Source organism: Notothenia coriiceps, unplaced genomic scaffold (assembly GCF_000735185.1).
Source record: "Notothenia coriiceps isolate Sejong01 unplaced genomic scaffold, NC01 NC01_scaffold00016809, whole genome shotgun sequence".
NCBI lineage: Eukaryota > Metazoa > Chordata > Actinopteri > Perciformes > Nototheniidae > Notothenia > Notothenia coriiceps.
In genome coordinates, this window is record NW_011349510.1 from 1 (window position 1) to 5,856 (window position 5,856).

Consider the following 5,856-nt stretch of genomic DNA (forward strand, 5'->3'; position numbering starts at 1 on the left):
AAAGTGTTTTTATCTCTCTTTGTGATGATGCGTGGTTTAACTTTTTGGACCTTAGTGTCCCTAATTGTGGCTACAACACAGTGGTCACTCACATCATTAGCAAATACTCCCACAGATGAGTATTTATATGGAACATTTGTTAAAATGAGATCAATTAAGGAGGATTTATTTGGGGACTTAATATTTGGGTGAGTAGGACTGTCTATAATCTGAGTAATGTTCAAAGAGGTACACAGGTTTTTAAAATCCTCTGACACAGAAGTTAACCAGTCCCAATTAAAATCACCAAGCAGTACTATTTCCTTGTAGGAAAGTTGAGATAACAGTTTTGCCAATGAAGATAAGGAGTCCTTGACAGCCGAGGGGGCCCTGTAGCAACCCACCACCATGACCTGTTGACCCTTTGTTACTTCGACATTCACAGCTAAAAATTCTAGTTGTTTACTAACAGATTTGGAAACCATATTTGTTACACAAAACTTATTTTTCACATAAATGGCAACGCCACCACCTTTTTTAGGACGGTCAGTGCGATATACATTGTAACCATTTATGTAAATGTCAGAGGCCAAGATGGATTTGTCTAGCCACGTTTCTGATAAGACAATGACATCAGCATCAGTCGAGCTCGCCCAAATACGGACAAAATCTAATTTAGGTAACAGACTGCGCACATTTAAATGAATTAAACCTAACCCAGATCTAGAAATAAAATCAGCAGGAGTAGCTATTTGACTAAAACTACTAGGTGGACCCGGATTTGGCTGTACATTTCCTGATAGTAACAACAATAAAAATACCAAGCACCTTTTCCTCTTAATCAACACACATACATTGTCAGCTGTTCTAGAGTCACCAGCAAACTTCGCGAAAGTGAGATTAGAGTTAAAAAAACAATTCTGAAAGACCATTGTGGCAGGCATGTGAGAAAGACAGACATTTGACGAAATGAATGTCCGCGACAGTGCAACTAGCAATTGTTTGTGCAACCCATCCGAACCTGTACAGGGGATGTCCACTGCGGGCGGCAGAACAGACCCGAATCCAGCAGAATTTTCAGGATGACTAGCGAACTTCTTCTTGTCCAGCACAGTCAAAAAAAGGCACAGCAGAAACACGACATTTACCATTTTCCCAGTCCAGCTCAACAGCATCCACGATGTTCCCGAAGCAAAACCACGTCAGGACAGCAGCAAGGAAATAGGCAAGCAGCAGTGTGGCAACACTCCGGTTTCTCCGCGGTATCTCCAGCCCAGGCCTCCCCCGCACAGCAGCACCCAACAGGTGGGAGTAGGCCTCTAACAGCAGGTGGATAGCGGCCTTCAGCCGAGGGGAACCAACACCAGCAGAAGCAGAAATGGGTGGACGGCAGGCCCTCAAACCGCGGCAGATCCTCCACAGATCAATGGTCCATTCTTCCAACCGCCGGCGCCTAATTGGTGGAAGAAATGGGTTGCAGTACATTTAATGGGGGTTTCATGTCGTCGTTGCTGTGGTCCTTCTTAATCTTCTTTGGGGGCCCCCTTCTGGTCCAAGCACTTGCCTGTTGGCAAACACACACACACACACACACACATTCAATACATACAGTATGGTGGCTTGAACTAGTGGGTGAAATGGCACTGTTTGTCTGTAACCAGTGCCTTGAACCTTGGCAAAAAAAGGCATTAGAAGAATTAGAAAGTCGCGGTTAACTTGCGGACTACAATGTGTGTCATGCTCGTGCACACAAGTAAATATATATGCACGTTCATTCTCATAACGCGTCAGACACGAGAACATATACATTCATTTACATCAGAATCCGAAAGTTTTAATTTTTTAATTTTGTATCATTTTAATTTTTTTTCATAATGGGACACAGGGTTCGGTCCGGATTGATTTGCAGTTAGGTCCGGATCCGGACCTTGGTCCGGAGTTTGAAAAGCCCTGATGTAGCGCATAGTAGACCCAGTGCATGTTTTGACAATTTGGTGAATGTTTTTTGAATGCTGCGCATGTGTTAAGATGGTAAAGATGTTTGTGTGTAATATGTTGATTTGTTAGGTTAGGTCATTTGTGTTTGCATATCTGCACCGCTCTGCATCAGCCAAACAGCTCGCTGCACCCGCATTGCGAGTGGGACCCAAGTTCCCATCAGCAAAAACACGTGGGTTTGCTATCCTGGCTCCAAAATGGTGGAATGAGCTCCCCATTGACATCAGGACAGCAGACATCTCTTTCGACTCCACTTCGAGCGATATAACTATTAACAAAGCACTTATATACTAATAAAGGACTGGCTTATCTAAAGCCAGTTGAGTAGCACTTGAAATGTTTTAGCTCTATGAAACCTGATGTACTTATACGATTCTGTTTTCTTCAAGTTTGTACTTTGTTGGTCGAACGCACTTATTGTAATTCGCTTTGGATAAAAGCGTCAGCTAAATGCAATGTAATGTAATGTAATGCATCGTATTTGAAAGTGCAGTATGTTTCTCCTAATGTAAGTGCTTTTGGACATTGTAGCCCGGTTGCACCTGTTGGCCACCATTCAAATTACATTCTAAATTATTTCAAAAATAAATGAAGTAAAAAAAAAACAGTAGAAAATCAGTCAATGCCTCCATTTTCTAAATAAAAGCACACAATAAAATCAAACTAAAGAGTACATAAAAACACACTTAAAAACGAGGAAAATAACACATTTGAAATGCATCAATACTTCGCCATTTGACACAAATATAATATAACTTAGATAACAGGATTGCAAATCTTTAAGTTTAACAAGACAATTATTTCAGGCAAATGCAATTCTGCCTTGTATTGCAGGGTGTGTAGGACGAGGGAAGATGGAGGGCAAAGGTGCAAAGGAGGGTTTGGAAGGCAGAGTGTAGACAGCTGAGAGTCAGTGGTGCTAATGTGGGGTCTGAGTGTGTAACCTCACTCTCAGTGCGCTCTGATTAAAGAATGATTTATAGGCCTGCTGGAGAGCCCTCTCAGCAATCCGTCTCCTCAATGAGATTTTTTCCCTTTCGAGCGGTTTGGTAAATCAAGCCATGGTGGAGAGGATCGCGGGTGGACAATGTCAATGTGTTACTGAGAGGGAGCCATTAAACGCTATAATCATGAAAGCATGGGGGGGTTCACAGGTGCTTACAGACACACATTTGTCACATGCAGTGTTGGTCCTGACTCCTTCAGTGGAATAAATCACTGAATGGAGACATTTTCACATCTATCATTCCCACACGCCGATCACCGACTATTCTTAGTCTCTTAGCTTAAGCGTTCATTTGCATGTGAAGATTTGAAATGTGTTTGATAATGAGTGTGTGTTAATCTTTCTTTCCCCCACCTCTACAGTATTATTGGTTTAATGTTGAGTGTATACAGTATACTGTTCAAAGATAGTAAGTCCCCACTTGAAAAAGTAATTCTTCAGTTATTTTGGGCCAAAAAGGTTTTGTAAGCCATGCTATCAGCTAAATGTTACGTTAAGTTCCCACAGACTTACACACGGATTTCGGTATATCCCTAGTTGGTATGCTAACTTACTCGTATAAATTAGCATGCAGATTTAAAGTATAGAAGGCAGATTATTTACTATACTGATCATCCCCGTTTGCATCCTGATGATATGAGGAACTGTTGATGTTAGCACTCAACAAATTGACACAAAATTGATGAATCATTCGTCTTTTTAGATCATAAACCAAAATGTTTGAAAAATAAATGATTTAACATGATGTTTGCGCTATATGATGGTTAAACAATCACCAAATAAATAAGGATTCATTCTGACGAGTGCATCAATGTGTTCGCCAGATCTTGTAGAAATCCCTCCAATAGTTTTTTATTAATTTTCCTTAAAACCAGACATGCAAATCTCACACAAGTCTTTATGGGTTCATCCTCTGATAACCACAAATGTACAACATGATTGAGGAGATATTTGAAATCTAGGTGAACACATCTGATGGCACTGGATCATAAATCTTTAAGATTCACCTTCGAGGGATCATAAATGTCATTACAGAAATTCACACCAATCCAATCAGCAATTTAGAAATATTTCAATCTGGACCAAATGACACCTTCGAAGCCATATTGCATTATATAATGTTGTAAGATTATTTCAACGTGTTTAAGTCAACATGTTGCAAGTACTTTGTAGGAATGAATGTCAATAACATTAACTTGGCTGCACAACAGTCAGGTTGAATGACACTCATGAAATAATTTGATTTGTATTGGAACCAGAATCCCTCTCATTTTAGTGTTGTGAGAAAATAAGCACCCAATAATAAACCTAAATTACTTGACAAGATGGAGATTTCAATTCCGGTGTGAGGACTTGTGCACAGAAGCAGAACAATGGCAGCACTCATGGTGGGAAGTCGCTGCAGAGTTCTGACACACCCATCAATCACTAACAAATCATCTGCAGCCTGAATCCTATCTATCAACGGTGACAAGACGCCATTATTCCAAAGCGTGTCCAAAGTGCATAAGCTATGGCAACAATGAATAGCTTTTATTTTTCCTATTGTGTCCAAACAGTACAGTATTTTTAAATGTGGATTACAGTATGGTACTGTATTTAAGGTACCTCACTGATCATGCAGCATTTAAGTTTGAATTACATCCAATGTGACCTTTTTGTTAGCCAAAGCACAACGGCTCAATTATCTCTTCTTGTTTACCACAATAGCATTAATTATAATGTGCTGTATTAACATAACCCAGAACAAATAAGCCATTAAGCTAAACCTATTATGTAGCTTCTGTAGAATAATTATACAACCTACTGTTGCCATTGTTATATTGTAAATACTTTCTGGGACAAACAGTCACAAACAAGCCTGCTTATTGATTTAAGCATGAAAATACATTTTGATTCATGTTTTTATTACCAGAGATGTAATCATAATTTAAATTCAATGTTGCAACACTTCAAATAAAATGAAAGCATTTACCAGTGAAGTTTTCTGATATTTTATTATAAGTTTAAATATCAATAAAGAAATGTCCAAGAATATTTCTGCATGCACAATACATTTAGATTATATAATACATCTATAATGTATTATATAATCTAAATTAAGGACTGCTTATATTTTTACTAGGGTTCAGGCCCCTTTAAAAGATCCCAAGATTACATCTAGGATAGGAGTCGGCAACCCCTGGCAAGCGTGCCACCGTTGGCACGTGGCACTGTAACCAGTGGCAGACTAGGAATAAGTGTGCAAAATATTTAAATGTTATAACGAGACCACCGCGAGAGCTCGTCTCCCCGTTATCTACAGAAGGAAGCCATGCACGCAATGCAGACCCACTCTCATTTTTTCATTTCATTTCAAACCTTTATTTATACAGATGAATCCCATTGAGATCATTGATCTCTTTTTCAAGGGAGACCTGCTCAAGTAGTTCCACATGAAACATAAAAACATAAATAGAACAACAAAAGGACATCAAACAGCATCATTTACATAATTATCCACATAAACAGGTACCAATAGCTTCCGATTGAGTAGCATCCAACCAAGCTTTAAAAACATTTAGTGGCACCAGATTGTTCAGTTTCGATTTAATTTGCAGACTATTCCAAGACAGAGGAGCTGCGCATCTAAAAGCTGTCTTCCCTAAGACAGTCCTAGCAGTTGGCACATTTAATAAAACCACAGCATTCGATCTCAGGCAGTAGCCACTTACAATTTTCCGTGAGATCAGGGAGCAGATATAAGATGGAAATTTCCCTAACATGGCTTTGTAAAAATGTACCAGTGACTGAGCCTCCGTACAGTTAGTGAAAGCAAACCAGCCCTTGCATACAGGGTACAGTGATGTGTTAATGCTTTACAGTTTGTCACA